This window comes from Choloepus didactylus, chromosome X, assembly GCF_015220235.1.
Source record: "Choloepus didactylus isolate mChoDid1 chromosome X, mChoDid1.pri, whole genome shotgun sequence".
NCBI lineage: Eukaryota > Metazoa > Chordata > Mammalia > Pilosa > Megalonychidae > Choloepus > Choloepus didactylus.
In genome coordinates this window covers 90,217,485-90,235,056 of record NC_051334.1, presented here as the reverse complement: position 1 = coordinate 90,235,056, position 17,572 = coordinate 90,217,485, and the positions used below count along the sequence as shown (strand labels likewise).

Sequence of the window (17,572 nt, the reverse complement as noted above, 5' to 3'; positions counted from 1 at the left end):
ACCATTACATAGTTGTACATTCATCACCTAAATCAATCCCTGACACCTTCATTAGCACACACACAAAAATAACAAGAATAATAATTAGAGTGAAAAAGAGCAATTGAAGTAAAAAAGAACACTGGGTACCTTTGTCTGTTTGTTTCCTTCCCCTACTTTTCTACACATCCATCCATAAACTAGACAAAGTGGAGTTTGGTCCTTATGGCTTTCCCAATCCCATTGTCACCCCTCATAAGCTACATTTTTATACAACTGTCTTCGAGATTCATGGGTTCTGGGTTGTAGTTTGATAGTTTCAGGTATCCACCACCAGCTACCCCAATTCTTTAGAACCTAAAAAGGGTTGTCTAAAGTGTGCGTAAGAGTGCCCACCAGAGTGACCTCTCGGCTCGTTTTGGAATCTCTCTGCCACTGAAGCTTATTTCATTTCCTTTCACATCCCCCTTTTGGTCAAGAAGATGTTCTCCGTCCCACGATGCCTGGTCTACATTCCTCCCCGGGAGTCATATTCCACGTTGCCAGGGAGATTCACTCCCCTGGGTGTCTGATCCCACGTAGTGGGGAGGGCAGTGATTTCACCTTTCAAGTTGGCTTAGCCAGAGAGAGAGGGCCACATCTGAGCAACAAAGAGGCATTCAGGAGGAGACTCTTAGGCACAAATATAGGGAGGCCTAGCCTCTCCTTTGCAGCAACCGTCTTCCCAAGGGTAAAACTTATGGTAGAGGGCTCAACCCATCAAACCACCAGTCCCCTATGTCTGTTGTCATGTTAGCAACCATGGAGGTGGGGTAGGCGAATACCCCTGCATTCTCCACAGGCTCCTCAAGGGGGCACTACATCTTTTTTTTTTTTTCCTTGTTTTTCTTTTTTTTTTTTTTTTAACTTTCCCTTCGTTTTTAAATCAACTGTATGAAAAAAAAAAAAAGTTAAAAAGAAAACAAACATACAATAAAAGAACATTTCAAAGAGACCATAACAAGGGAGTAAGAAAAAGACAACTAACCTAAGATAACTGCTTAACTTCCAACATGTTCCTACTTTACCCCAAGAAAGTTACATAATATAGCAACATTTCTGTGAACTTGTTCCTACTATATCCATCAGAAATTAACAGACCATAGTCGTTTCTGGGCATCCCCAGAACGTTAAATAGCTTATCTGTTCTTCTTGGATTATTGTTCCCCCTTCCTTAATTGCTCTCTACTGCTAGTTCCCCTACATTCTACATTATAAACCATTTGTTTTACATTTTTCAAAGTTCACATTAGTGGTAGCATATAATATTTCTCTTTTTGTGCCTGGCTTATTTCGCTCAGCATTATGTCTTCAAGGTTCATCCATGTTGTCATATGTTTCACGAGATCGTTCCTTCTTACTGCCGCGTAGTATTCCATCGTGTGTATATACCACATTTTATTTATCCACTCATCTGTTGAAGGACATTTGGGTTGTTTCCATCTCTTGGCAATTGTGAGTAATGCTGCTATGAACATTGGCGTGCAGATATCTGTTCGTGTCACTGCTTTCCGATCTTCCGGGTATATACCGAGAAGTGCAATCGCTGGATCGAATGGTAGCTCTATATCTAGTTTTCTAAGGAACTGCCAGACTGACTTCCAGAGTGGCTGAACCATTATACAGTCCCACCAACAATGAATAAGAGTTCCAATTTCTCCACATCCCCTCCAGCATTTGTAGTTTCCTGTTTGTTTAATGGCAGCCATTCTAACCGGTGTGAGATGGTATTTCATTGTGGTCTTAATTTGCATCTCTCTAATAGCTAGTGAAGCTGAACATTTTTTCATGTGTTTCTTGGCCATTTGTATTTCCTCTTCAGAGAACTGTCTTTTCATATCTTTTGCCCATTTTATAATTGGGCTGTCTGTACTATTGTCATTGAGTTGTAGGATTTCTTTGTAAATGCAAGATATCAGTCTTTTGTCAGATACATGGTTTCCAAAAATTTTTTCCCATTGAGTTGGCTGCCTCTTTACCTTTTTGAGAAATTCCTTTGAGGTGCAGAAACTTCTAAGCTTGAGGAGTTCCCATTTATCTATTTTCTCTTTTGTTGCTTGTGCTTTGGGTGTAAAGTCTAGGAAGTGGCCGCCTAATACAAGGTCTTGAAGATGTTTTCCTACATTATCTTCTAGGAGTTTTATGGTACTTTCTTTTATATTGAGATCTTTGGTCCATTTTGAGTTAATTTTTGTGTAGGGGGTGAGGTAGGGGTCCTCTTTCATTCTTTTGGATATGGATATCCAACTCTCCCAGCCCCATTTGTTGAAAAGACCATTATGGCTCAGTTCAGTGACTTTGGGGGCCTTATCAAAGATCAGTCGGCCATAGATCTGAGGGTCTATCTCTGAATTCTCAATTCGATTCCATTGATCTATATGTCTATCTTTGTGCCAGTACCATGCTGTTTTGGCAACTGTGGCTTTATAATAAGCTTCAAAGTCAGGGAGTGTAAGTCCTCCCACTTCGTTTTTCTTTTTTAGAGTGTCTTTGGCAATTCGAGGCATCTTCCCTTTCCAAATAAATTTGATAACTAGCTTTTCCAAGTCTGCAAAGTAGGTTGTTGGAATTTTGATTGGGATTGCATTGAATCTGTAGATGAGTTTGGGTAGAATTGACATCTTAATGACATTTAGCCTTCCTATCCATGAACATGGAATATTTTTCCATCTTTTAAGATCCCCTTCTATTTCTTTTAGTAGAGTTATGTAGTTTTCTTTTTATAGGTCTTTTACATCTTTGGTTAAGTTTATTCCTAGGTACTTGATTTTTTTAGTTGCTATTGAAAATGGTATCTTTTTCTTGAGTGTCTCTTCAGTTTGTTCATTTCTAGCATATAGAAACATTACTGACTTATGTGCATTAATCTTGTATCCCGCTACTTTGCTAAATTTGTTTATTAGCTCTAGTAGGTGTATCGTCGATTTCTCAGGGTTTTCTAGATATAAGATCATATCATCTGCAAACAATGACAGTTTTACTTCTTCTTTTCCAATTTGGATGCCTTTTATTTCTTTGTCTCGCCGGATTGCCCTGGCTAGCACTTCCAGCACAATGTTGAATAACAGTGGTGACCGCGGGCATCCTTGTCTTGTTCCTGATCTTAGAGGGAAGGCTTTCAGTCTCTCACCATTGAGTAGTATGCTGGCTGTGGGTTTTTCATATATGCTCTTTATCATGTTGAGGAAGTTTCCTTCAATTCCTACCTTTTGAAGTGTTTTTATCAAAAAGGGATGTTGGATTTTGTCAAATGCTTTTTCAGCATCTATTGAGATGATCAATTGATTTTTCCCTTTCGAGTTTTTAATGTGTTGTAATACATTGATTGTTTTTCTTATGTTGAACCATCCTTGCATGCCTGGAATGAACCCCACTTGGTCATGGTGTATGATTTTTTTAATGTGTCTTTGGATTCGATTTGCAAGTATTTTGTTGAGGATTTTTGCATCTATATTCATTAGGGAGATTGGCCGGTAGTTTTCCTTTTTTGTAGCATCTTTGCCTGGTTTTGGTATTAGATTGATGTTAGCTTCATAAAATGAGTTAGGTAGTGTTCCATTTTCTTCAATGTTTTGAAAGAGTTTGAGTAAGATTGGTGTCAGTTCTTTCTGGAAAGTTTGGTAGAATTCTCCTGTGAAGCCATCTGGCCCTGGGCATTTATTTGTGGGAAGATTTTTGATGACTGATTGGATCTCTTTGCTTGTGATGGGTTGGTTGAGGTCTTGTATTTCTTCTCTGGTCAGTCTAGGTTGTTCATATGTTTCCAGGAAATTGTCCATTTCTTCTACATTATCCAGTTTGTTGCCATACAGTTGTTCATAATATCCTCTTATAATTTTTTTAATTTCTTCAGGATCTGCAGTTATGTCACCTTTTTCAGTCATTATTTTGTTTATATGGGTCTTCTCTCTTTTTGATTTTGTCAGTCTAGCTAGGGGCTTGTCAATCTTGTTGATCTTCTCAAAGAACCAACTTTTGGTGATATTTATCCTCTCTATTGTTTTTTTTGTTCTCTATGTCATTTATTTCTGCTTTAATCCTTGTTATTTCTTTTCTTCTACTTGGTTTAGGATTGGTTTGCTGTTCATTTTCTAGCTTCTTCAGTTGATCCATTAGTTCTTTGATTTTGGCTCTTTCTTCCTTTTTAATATATGCGTTTAGTGCTATAAATTTCCCCCTTAGCACTGCTTTTGCTGCATCCCATAGGTTTTGGTATGTTGTGTTCTCATTTTCATTCGTCTCTATATATTTAGCAGTTTCTCTTGCTATTTCTTCTTTAACCCACTGATTGTTTAGGAGTGTGTTGTTTAACCTCCAGGTATTTGTGAATTTTCTAAGTCTCTGATGGTTATTGACTTCTAATTGTATTCCATTGTGGTCAGAGAATGTGCTTTGAATAATTTCAATCTTTTTAAATTTATTGAGGCTTGTTTTATGTCCCAGCATATGATCTATTCTGGAGAAAGTTCCATGAGCACTAGAAAAGTATGTGTATCCTGGTGATTTGGGATGTAATGTCCTGTATATGTCTGTTAAATCTAATTCATTTTTCAGATTGTTTAGGTTTTCAATTTCCTTATTGGTCTTCTGTCTGGTAGATCTATCTATAGGAGAGAGTGATGTGTTGAAGTCTCCCACAATTATTCTGGAAACATCAATTGCTTCCTTTAGTTTTTCCAGTGTTTCTCTCATGTATTTTGTGGCACCTTGATTGGGTGCATAGACATTTACGATTGTTATTTCTTCTTGCTGAATTGCCCCTTTTATTAGTATGTAGTGGCCTTCTTTGTCTCTCAAAACATCCCTGCATTTGAAGTCTATTTTATCTGAGATTAATATTGCTACACCTGCTTTCTTTTGGCTGTAGCTTGCATGAAATATTTTTTTCCATCCTTTCACTTTCAGTTTCTTTGTGTCCCTGTGTCTAAGATGAGTCTCTTGTATGCAACATATTGATGGTTCATTTTTTTTGATCCATTCTGTGAATCTATATCTTTTAATTGGGGAGTTTAATCCATTTACATTCAACGTTAAAACCGTGAAGGCATTTCTTGAATCGGCCATCTTATCCTTTGGTTTATGTTTGCCATATTTTTCCCTCTCTCTATTAATATCCTTTATTGTACCCATACCGAATCTCTTTAGTACTGAACCTTTCTCCAAGTCTCTCTGTCCTGTCTTTGTTTCTCTGTCTGTAGGGCTCCCTTTAGTATCTCCAGTAAGGCAGGTCTCTTGTTAGCAAATTCTCTCAGCATTTGTTTGTCTGTGAAAAATTTAAGCTCTCCCTCAAATTTGAAGGAGAGCTTTGCTGGATAAAGTATTCTTGGATGGAAATTTTTCTCACTCAGAATTTTAAATATATCGTGCCATTGCCTTCTCGCCTCAATGGTGGCTGCTGAGTAGTCACTACTTAGTCTTATGCTGTTTCCTTTGTATGTGGTGAATTGCTTTTCTCTTGCTGCTTTCAGAACTTGCTCCTTCTCTTCTGTGTTTGACAGTGTGATCAGTATATGTCTCGGAGTGGGTTTATTTGGATTTATTCTATTTGGAGTTCGCTGAGCATTTATGGTTTGTGTATTTATGTTGTTTAGAAGATTTGGGAAGTTTTCCCCAACAATTTCTTTGAATACTCTTCCTAGACCTTTACCCTTTTCTTCCCCTTCTGGGACACCAATGAGTCTTATATTTGGACGTTTCATAATATCTATCATATCCCTGAGGTCCATTTCGATTTTTTCAATTTTTTTCCCCATTCTTTCTTTTATGCTTTCATTTTCCATTCTGTCATCTTCCAGGTCACTGATTCGTTGTTCAACTTCCTCTAGTCTTGTACTATGAGTGTCCAGGATCTTTTTAATTTGGTCAACAGTTTCTTTAATTTCCATAAGATCATCCATTTTTTTATTTAGTCTTGCAATGTCTTCTTTATGCTCTTCTAGAGTCTTCTTGATTTCCTTCATATCCCGTACTATGGTCTCATTGTTCATCTTTAGTTCTTTGAGTAGCTGCTCTAGGTGCTGTGTCTCTTCTGGTCTTTTGATTTGGGTGCTTGGGCTTGGGTTATCCATATCGTCTGGTTTTTTCATATGCTTTATAATTTTCTGTTGTTTTTGGCCTCGTGGCATTTGCTGAACTTGATAGGGTTCTTTTAGGATTTGTAGACCAATTGAAGTCCTTATCTCTAATTTATCACATCTACAGCTTCGTGGAGTACACTTTCTCTAAGTAACCAGCAGGTGGAGTCCACGAGCCACCTGTTCTCCACAAGCCAGTTCTCCCCTGCTTAGCCTTTTTGGTGAGTGGGGGAGTGAGTCTTGTGGGGTCCAATTGGTGTACCAAGCTTGCGTGTGTAGTTGGTGTTGCCTGCCCTGTATATGGGGCGTGTTTCTGGGCAGTCAGGGAGGTGGGGGTGGCTCTAACAATCAAATCTCCCTGGTGATCCTAGAGTTTTAAAGCTGCTGCAATAGTCTAATCCTTCAGTTCAGTCCTGCCACAGTTTGTCTCTGCCACTGACCCACAAGTCCTTGGTATTGGTGTATGGCTCCAGAGACTTGCAAGTGGGCCCCTCTTCCAGGCCGTGCACCCCGGGTCCTCTGTTGAGGGATGACTGTGCTATGTCACAGGTGAGTGCCGTCCCCCCAGGGCAGTTCTGGGCTGCTGGGCTGTGTAGGGAGGCTCCCAGTCTGCTGAAATGATGGCTGAATGGGGCTTTGTTAATTCACACTGCTCTACCTTCCCAACTCTGGGACAATCAGCTGAGGTTGCAGGGAAGGCTAATGTCCACGCCCAGTTTTGTGGTGTGTGCCTGTTATTTGAAGCACTTCCGTCACACTGGGTTGTCTGGGGCAGTTCTGGGCTATGGGGCTGGCGATGGGCAGGAGTGTTTCCTGTCCACCAGGATGATGGCTGTGAGCGGACACCCCCCTTTTCTTGGGAAGTTGTGGTGTTTAGTGAATTTTCTCAGCCACTGGCTTATTGCGTTTTGTCTCAGAGCTCTCCTAGTTCTGCTCTTGACTTGACCTGCCCAAATAGTAAGTCTTTGAAGCTTTCTGTATTGGCTTCTTAGAGTAATTGTTGTAGAAAAAGAAAAAAGGATTAAAAAAAAAAAAAAAGAAAAAAAGAAAATAAACGGGCCCGCCTCAGAGATCTAATGTGTTATTGAAATGCTAAGAGACAAAGCAACCAGGGCCATTAAGGAAAGGTCCACAGGGCAGAGAGATCAGCTTTTGTTCGGGATTTGCATATGCGCTTCAGGGCCCTTCCCCTTTCTATGTTCACCAGAACTCCAAAAATCCTCCGCTTTTATTTTGGAGTTTTTCGTGTTGTTTTTTTTCTGTGCCTGTCTCCTCTCTGCTGGGCTGGCTGCTCTCAGATTCTCCGGTGTCTGGTCTCAGTCTATCTATGGTTGGATTTTGGATCAGTAGAATGAGTTTCCGATAAGGGCTGCCACTGCACTTCTCCCTTCTCCTTCCCGGAGCTGACAGCCCCTCCTCCCACGGGACTGAGCCTGGCAGGGAGGGGCGCGGGTCCCCTGGCCGCAAAAACTTACAGATTTCGCTGATCTCAGCAGTTCCACGTTTTCATGAGTGTTGTATGAAGTATGCCGAAAGTCAGATTGCTCTGTGGTGTCTAGTCCACGCAGTTCCTGGCTTTCTACCTACTTTCCTGGAGGAGTAACTAAAACATACAGCTCACCAGTCTGCCATCTTGCCCCGCCTCTCTCTCCCTCATTTTTGAAGGACAGTTTTGCTGAATATAGAATTCTTGTTTGACATTTCTTCTCTTTCAGTATCTTAAATATATCATACCACTGTCTTCTCACCTCCATGATGTCTGCTGAGAAATCTGTACATAGTCTTATCGAGCTTCCCTTTTATGTGATGTATTGCTTTTCTCTTGCTGCTTTCAGAATTCTGTCTTTGTCTTTGACATTGAACATTCTGATCAGTAATTGTCTTGGAGTAGGTCTATTGGGGTCTATTCTGTTTGGGGTGTGCTGTACTTCTTGAATCTCTAATTTTCTGTCTTTCATAAGAGTTGGGAAATTTTCAGTGATTATTTCTTCTATTATTCTTTCTGCCCCTTTTCCGTTCTCTTCTGGGACACCCACAACATGTATATTTATGTACTTCATGTTGTCATTCAGTTCTCTAAGACCCTGCCTGTATTTTTCCATTCTTTTCCATATCCTGTTCTTTCATGCGTATGATTTCAGATGTCCTGTCTTCCGGTCCACTCATCCTTTCTTCTGCCTCTTCAAATCTACTCCATTGTGTTTTTCATCTCTTCTATTCTGCCTTTCATTTCCATAAGTTCTGCCATTTGTTTTTTTCAAGCTTACATATTCTTCTTTATGGTCATCCAGTGTCTCCGTTATATCCTTCATCTCTTTTTCCTGTATCTCAGTTGAAGTGTTAGTTTTTTCCTTTGGTCCATATTTTCATGTTTCCTAGTGTGGCTCATTATTTTTAATGTCTAGGCATCTGATTTTCTTGATTAGTTTATTCTGGAGCTTGTTTTCACTCTTTTACCTAGGGTTTTCTTGTTGGTTGGCTTTGTTCTCTTTCTGTTATTTGGTGTGCAGTTCAACTTATTCTAGACCACTAACATAGCTTCTGTTTGGTTGATCAGAATTTTTCAGCTCTTGTATTTCTGGTTCTTGCTCTGCCTCTATGTTACCTTTTTGTGAGAGGGTCTCCCCAGATATGATCAACCTCAATCAGATTTTCCCAGTCCAGACAGGCCCAGGTCTCAGGAGGAGGGTGTACTCTGTATCAGGTTTCCCTGAGAATGAGACCCCGCTGATTGTCACACCCTCTTGTGAAGCCTCTAGACTCTGTGCTTTTCCTATCCTGTCCAGCAGGTGGTGCTTGTCAGCCTGCAGCTCCCTACCGGTGTAAAGAGTTGCAATGCCTTTAATTCTCTGCAGACCCTGTCCCTGTCAGGGGCACAGCTGACTCAAACTGTTTCTGTTATGCAGCCCCTGGCATCTGAGTTCTCTGAATAAGGGCTACCACTTGAGCTGGGCCCCACTCCCCCCTTGTCTTGGGGAAGTTATGTCCTTCCAGAATTAAATTTGAAGTATAAACAAACTGATTACATTCTTGAGGAATTTCATGGCCTAGATGTTTAAAACATTTTTACTTAAAGCAGATGTAATCATGGTATTGTGAAAGGTGCCCTTTTTTTTCTTTCTTAGCAGAAGCATTTCCTTTTTATATAGTACAGGTGCTTTTAAACATGTGGATGTCTGTTTACTTGTCTATGTGCTCAGCTTCTCAAAGATTTTATAGGAAAATATGTAAAGATAGTGTTCAAAAGGAAATAAAAGTACATTCTACTTATATCTGTTTGCTAAACTTACAATGTTATATATTTTATATGTCTTTATTAAAACAAAAAGTTTTAAAGAATAGTATTTGTTTTGAAAGCTTTATAATAGGTACACTAGAATTTGAAATTAAAACACAAACTCTGCTGCTGAGCTAGTTTGTCAATGCAGAAGTAATTTGAAAAGTGTGTTTCATGTCTATTTGAAATATATATTTGGAAGAGCTAGTATTGTAATTTTTATCCATCATGTAAGAATTTCAGTAATTTTCTTAATTATCATATTTTAAACAAATTTCACAAATTCTTCTTAGAATTGGCAACAGAATGGCTTGTTCATTCTAATTTGAGACTGACGTCATACCTCAGGAACAAATGTACATGCTTACTCTTCTAAAGTGAGTCAAGGGCATGATTTAATATGACTCTGTTTTTAAACCTTTTTTTTCTTTTTCATTTTCAGTACAATTAGCATATAGCAGTGTCCTGTAATTTACTTAGGCCTGTAATTAACACTGCATACTGCTCAGGAGGCTTGCATTAATTCTAAAACCAAATTAATATTTACATTTTCCATAAACTTCCATTTAGCATTGATTGGCTCTTGACTTACTAACCTTTGCATAGTTATGTGTCACACTTAATAGAATTCATTTGGAGGTGGGAAACCTTTGTCTTGTTAATATGCAAATGTAAATGGAACTAAGGTTGTCTAATTTAAGCCTTTTTTAAATCTGGCTGAGATGACTGGGTTTCTGCCAGGAATATTTTGTCATTGTCCCTGTCTAGTTTTGCATAGTTTCTACATTTTCCCCATGGGTTAACTTTTGCCGGGCCTTGCTTTTAGTTGTCCACTTCCCTCCACTTAATACCTTCCTTTTTTTGTACTCACATAATTGTGCTCACAACAAGTTGCTTCTAAAGGCATTACTTTTATGTCTCTGGAGAGGAGCAAGGGATGCCTGTCAACACCTGCAAGTAATTAGAACTAGAATATAAACTCAGAATCTTTTGTATGTGCCACATTGTGGGTGCTCACTAAATATTAAATAAATAGATGTGCTATAATTGCTGGCATATGGAAATTGAAATTCCCTTTTAAAGGCATTTATGTGGTTTTATATAGCTCATATGAGTTTTTGGCCCCTTGCATCCATTTCTGGAATCAATATTGCATTAATATTAGGATTAATAATTTTAATATCTTAATTTAAAAGAAATCAGATTTTATTATATGGGAGCTTATTTTCATCATATAAAATATAATGAAAAAGATAATTTATCTGTTTAGTCCTACTGTGAAAATCTTTTCCTTTCCTCCTTATTCCTTGTTATTCTGTTATTCTTCTAGCTTTTTCTTACAACATACACAGTTCTAAAAGAATCTTTTGCTATTTGTTCTATGCATTTAACTCAGTACCTTATAGAAATGAAACTTTTATTTGTTGTCAACAGAGAGAGGAAAATGCAGTCTAAAACTTGAGCGCGAAACAACCAAATCAGATTAGAATGTTTAGAAAAGGATAGAAAAACAAAGGTTTGGAATATTTATTACCAAATTATATTAAGTAAACCTTGCAGAAAGTCTGAATGAAATTGGAAATAAGGTGTGTTTTTTTGCTATTTATCACTTAATATTATCCTAGCAATTAATACATTCAGTAATCATGAATATCAGTGTCCTTGTAGGACATACTAGTGCTATTTATGTTGTGCTGTGGAAGGTGAATGACATGGGGTTGGCATCAGTCTTGAAGACTGTAAAGCTTTTACTATGTGGGTTAAATTTTTAGAAATATAATTTGATTCATAGTAGCATCATACCCATGAAAGAAATAATTCTTTTGCTTTATGCCTTGCTGGCGTTTTTGGGTTTTATTCAAATTCATTTTTGCTTCTTTCTTGGCTTCTTTCAAGGCTTTAAATCTATATTAATTGTTTCTGGTTGTTAGAACTTTTTTGGGAAATCTCCCACGAAGCTTCCCACAGAAATCCCTACTAGGCATTGTAAATCTAGATTTCATGAGTCACTTTTTAGTGTTTTTGCCAGAGTAATTTCTTAGTCTATTATTCTGCTTGTAGGAACCAAAATATTTACTGTGTTTAACCAATCAGAAGGTTGCCTATAGCTACTCTATTTTCTGATCAAAAATTAAAAAAATAAAACTATTAACTTTGACAAAGTAACTTTTTATAGAAGATAAAATACTAATCTAAGATTATTTTAGCCCTGTTAGTTATAGCTTGTTTTCTGAAAAACTCTTTGTGTTTGAAGATAAGGATGTTGATGGTGATAGGAGTAGTATAAGAAGCCTGATCTGTGAACAGTATTCTTTTCTGCCCTGTGTGTATAAAGCCTTAATACTGTTATTTGGTATGCAGTTATTTTCTGAGTCTGGTAATGTTTTTGATTCAGTCATAAGCTTTTGCTGAAAGCACCCCTCTTCTTGCTTTGTCCCCGACCCTCACTCCTAAGGTTTGCATTTGAGGTAGGTATGCCTCTGCTATTTCTTAGAAGTTCAAAACTCTGCTTTAGTGGTTTTAGAAAACATTTCTTCTTAATCCTATAGGTATCATATTAGAACATTATTTGGCTACCTCTGTGGCTTTCGTTCCCCTCACAAAACTGGCTCAGCAAAGTTGGGTTAAGATCATTCTTTAAAATAGCACCTTCTATTTTCTAAAGTCTTTTTGGTGGAGAGGCACTAGAAACTTCCCAGGTTCTTTCTGTCACACTGGCTATCTAAAACAGTATTTGAAAGCAACTTTACTGAAGCTTAAAACACAATGTAGTCTTATTTTTTTTTTACCATGTAACAGATGAAATAGGGTTTCTTTGGATATGAAGTTAGCTGGATGTATGGCTAAAACAATTTAAGTTCTCACCTGTGAAAAGAAAATCTAGTTTGTCTTTCAATGCCATTTACAGAAGAATTGGAAACATTCTATTATGTATGTATAACTTGTATTAAAGTTTAAAAATTAAAAGTTAGAAAATTGCATAAGAATTTATGAACACCGGGTATTGCACCATTTATTATTAGATTTTCTTTGTAGGTGACAGATAGAATTCCTCAAGATTCATGTGACCCATTTGTACTAAAAAATAAGATAATATCACCAATTTCTATACTTTTGGTTTTATCTGGAGCTTGGTTTCAAGTTAATAATAAATTCTTTTTCCCAGTAGATATGTTATTTACCTGTTTTTTTGTTAAGTATTGTATCTCAGCATCATTGATCAGTATATTTCCTGTGATATAAGCAAAGCAATAGAATTCATTGAGTTACTCGTCTTTCTTGGCAGTGAATATATCTTGCGTTTAGGGATTTTCTGATTTAGGCTCAGTGTTGTCCATTGGATTTTTGTTAATACTACCTGCTGAATCCATTGAGTAATTAAAAATAATTTACAAAAGAGCTTAATCAGCTAAAGACCACCAGGAACCAGCCTGTAGTCTGACAAAATCACAGATTTATTGACTCACAGTGAGGGAGTCTACTCCAGAGGAATTATCCAGAGGGAAGTGTTTTTGTTAGGTTTTGTCTACCACTGAAGTATTCTGAGGAGCATGTTGAAGCTGGCAGGATCAATTCTGGATAGTGGCTGTTTCTGAGGCAGATTGGGAGAAGTGAGTACTGGCTAGGGATTGGGTCCTGTCATGAGGCAAAAGCAGTTTAGGAGTTGGGTATCTTCAGTGATAAATAAAAATAGTAGAATGGTCTGGGGTCATTGTTGGTAAGAAGGTAGTAATCACTCAACCAGGTGGTCCCTATGACATTTTGCAACTGCTGCATTACCTTGGGAGAAGCAGTGTTTCCTGTTAACTTTGTAGCTGTTTTTAGCTATGTCCATCCTTCCAGCATGATTAATGGCAGGACTGCATTTTTCTTTTCAGTCCAAACTGATACTCACTCTTTCAGACCTGGATAGATTTTGAGTTTTTCAATGTGTAGTCTTATAAATCTTTCAAAAAACATGGTCTGCATGTAACAGTTTGTTATGAATAGTATTTAAGTCCTTTTTTTTGATGTTTATAGTCCATTGAGTTAAAAATGCACTTTAGCCTTAGGAACACTTTCTGACATCATTTCAAAGTTCCCAGTCTGTATAAAATAGTTTTAATACAGTCAGATTTTTTTCCATTGTGAATAGAGAATGAATGGAGTAGACTAGTGGTCTCAAAACTGATTTGGCCATCTTGGAATACTCTTTGGATCTTGGCGAACTTTCCAGTGGAACACAATTTAGTAGCCACCAGGGTTTCTGCTGATTGTTTATTGCTTTTTGAGGTTAGAGGTAAGATCAGGGGATATAATGTAGAATTCTGCTGATAAAGTTATTTCCTATTTCAGGTTCATAGCAGATTGTTTTCTATAAGGTTATTAAGCAAACAGTGTTGAGAAATGGGAAGAATACTGAACTAGAATCAGGAGACCTGGATTGAACCTAGGCTCTGCCATTTATTGGTTATTTTATAGGCAAGGTACTTAGTTTCTTTGGACATTAATTTCCTCATTTACAAAGTGAAGAAAATACTTGCCTTCAAATCTCACGGGATTCTTGTGAATTCAAATGAGATGTCCATGGAATTACATTATAAACTTTACAATGTTGCACAAATGTAATTTGTAATTATGATATTGGATCACAGATACTGATAATAATGTTTCTCACGATAATACTGATTCTGAGATTAAAAATACAGGTATTTCCTGAAACTACCAAACTCCAATCCAGTAGCCTTGACTCTTGAAGACGATTGTATAACAATGTAGCTTACAAGGGGTGACAGTGTGACTGTGAAAAACTTGTGGATCGTACTTTTATCCAGTGTATGGATGGATGAGTAGAAAAATGGGGACAAAACCTAAATGAAAAATAGGGTGGGATGAGGGCGGGTGATTTGGGTGTTCTTTTTTTATTTTTAATTTTTATTCTTATTCTGATTCTTTCTGGTGTAAGGAAAATGTTCAAAAATAGATTGGGGTGATGAAGGCACAACTATAAGATGGTACTGTGAACAGTTGATTGTACACCATGGATAATTGTATGGTATGTGACTATATCTCAATGAAACTGAATTTTTTAAAAAAAATCCAGGTATTTGAGTTACCTTCATGAAAAGATTAGGTCACATGCAACTATAATGGGGTTCTCCTTTAATATCCAAATTTAATCTCAGACCTAAGTCCTTTGTCTTCAAATCCAGTGTTCTTTCCACTAAATTACCCTGGCAAATTAATTAATAGCTATTTCCTGGTTGCCACAATGGAATCTCTTGTCAGCCATTTCAGATGCTCTGAGATATTTATAATACACATATTTGCTGCCACTTTTGAAAGTAGTTTCCAGCCTCTGATTTGTTTTTAGAGTCATACTTTTCACTTTGTTGTATCTGTTTTAAATAAGACATGATAGAATATAGTGGGAATAAAAGAATAGCAAAAGCAAAGGTGCTGGGATAGTGAACTGGGAGAAGTTTGGTTTAATAAGACTCACGATATTGCCTTGGTCATATCAGATGTCCTTAGTTTTGTTTGTACTCATTTTGTGTATGTGTGTGTGCATGTGTACTAAGTTCTATACAATGTTATCACCTGTGTATGCACCACCATAATAAAACCAAAGAATAGTTTCATCACTACAAGGATCCCTTATGTTGCCCTTTTATAAATATACTACTTGCCTCCTGCCTGACCCCACCCCCTCCCCAGTCCTGTCAGTTTCTAATCTGGTAAAAGATGATATGGACTGTGAGATGCTGTAAGAAATACTCATTTTAATTTTAGGATGGAACATTTTTAAATAGGTTAGCAAATAAACTAGAACTCTTTAAGATACTTAGGAAATCTAATTCAAATTTTTCCAAATTTTTCTTTAAGTAAATGAAATATAAAACCTTAAATTTAGTATAAAATGACAAAAATTTATACCTGATTACCATTTTCCCAGTTTCTAAATTATTTAGTACTTTACAATTTTTGTCATCTCTGACTGTTGTATAATTGCTTCCATATGTCTCAGTATAAGTTTTCTGATCTTTTTTGGACTAATAATGTTGGGAATAATGTAGGGAAGGTCCTTTGAGGTGTTTTTCATAGAAAATACACATTTGCAATGATCCTTTTATTTCTTCCCGCTTAGTTACCTAGGTGTTTTGATGTGACTGACTGAATGTAGGAGCATAGGCTGTGGTTTTCAACTGTAGTAGGAATAATCTGAAGTACTTACGAAGTTTTCTTAGTAGAGCAGTCCTCTAATAAATCCTTGTTTTGGATATTATTAACTGCTTCCTCTCTCTCTTTTTTAGGTTTCTTTGTCATCAATTAATATTCAAGGGTCTGGTATTAGGTTTTTAAGTCAAGATTGTAAATAGTACATCTTATGTCACACTGTATAAATGTTCTAGAATAGGAACACTCTTTCAAACACAGGGATTTTTAACAGGTTGTTGGTAGCTCTTTTTCTATATAAAATGATGTGATGGATTGCTAATGGAGAGGACAATGAAGAAAGAAGTAAAGTAAAAAAAGAATCACATCCTTATAATATATACAGGATGTCATTAGGTTAAGAGGGCAGAGCTATTGTTAAAGAGTACATGAAGAAAGTCAAAGTCTAGTTTGGACTTTTAAAATTTGGATTATAATATCCCCTATTGTAATTTTGAAATAAATAGAATCTGAATATGTGAAATGCTATATTAATACCCAACATACACTAGGTAATCACACAACTCAAATTATGACATTTTAATGCCTGTTTTCAAAGACCATTCAGTATTTTTAATTTCTAAAGTTAAATAGCATTTAAAATTATTAATAGAAAAAAGCAGCCAATTTCAGAAGAACCTTTATATAACTTTTATTCCATTTTAATAAATTATTTAATGTTACTCTTGATGTAATTGGATGCTTCTTATGGCATAACTGTGACCTTGTAGTCTCTCCCTTTTACTCTTCATTAGCACCTAAAATTGATACTGAGAAGGGACCAGAAATTAAACAGAAATAAGCTAATTTTGCCATTTGTTAGGGATACTGGTAAAAGAACCCAGTTTTTAAAAAATGATATGATGAAAGATAGCAGGTATAACATAGAAAGAAGATCCACTTTAGAGGAAGTGATCAGTAATTCACAAGAGAAAATTTTAAGGCTTGGGCAGAATGTTTAAATGAGGTATAATACAACAAAATGAACTAGAAAATACAACACAAGAGATCTAGAAACTTTGAATGCTTAAAATGTGGTAAGGGTGGCTATATTTGGTCCTAAACAGATCTAACAGAAAGATGAAGAGTAGCAAGTTAAATGTATTTAGACATACACAGACCAAAATGTGGCTATACTATGAAAAACAGTGAGTAGAGATAAAAGGAATGAGAAATCTGTATGAGAATATACTACAGACTGACCAAATGAACAGTATGGGTGATGCTTTCCTAATAGAAAGGCAAAGAAACAGGATACCCAGATCAAACCAATGCTCAGTGCCTCCCCCCAACATCCTCCAATTATAGCTATTATGTTGAGCCATATGAAGTTGTTGTTTTTGTAGGTAAAAAAAAAATGGTTGAATATTAGAAATTTCATGTGGTTCAACCCAATAGGAATACCTGAAAGAACCTTTAAAGTGCTAATTAGCATATAGGGAGGAGACCTATGGATATATTGTATGAGAATAGATGGCATAATATAGATAGATAGATAGATATAGATAAAGATATAAGAGCTAGTGACAGTCATATTTTGCTTTAGTTTTCTCTATCAAACGGAGTGACCTATACAGTAGAAAAGGTAGAGTAAGCATGATTGAAGAAAACAAAAACCAAGATACACAAGTATTAGCTGCTTTAGGAGGCCCAAATGAATTAAATCCTGGTATACTGAACTAGTTTTCTCTGGTAGATATTCTTGGTGAAATTAGAGCAGACTAGAAAAATGCAAATGGCACAAGGAGCAAGTATATAAAAGGGAACGGAGTAGATTCCATAAAGTTTAGATTGGTGAATTTAGTTTTAACCCCAGGCAAAATTATAAACAGCTTTTTTTGACAGATGGTTTGTGTACTCTTAAAAAAGAAAGAGGTGATTGGTAGGAACTTATGTCAAATTAACTGCATCTTCTCTTCTGATCACTAGATACTACAAGGCAATTGTTTTATGAAATGTAATGCAATCTTTTGTAATCTTGAGCTGCATTAATAGAAGTGTAGTTTTC

At 36.7% G+C, this 17,572-nt stretch overlaps 1 protein-coding gene across 1 annotated transcript in view; it reads left to right on the top strand.

Annotated features, from left to right (window-relative positions):
• BRWD3 (bromodomain and WD repeat domain containing 3) overlaps window positions 1-17,572 on the top strand; it is a 227,938-nt gene that overhangs the window by 15,040 nt on the left and 195,326 nt on the right. The gene's annotated exons all lie outside the window — the stretch shown is intronic.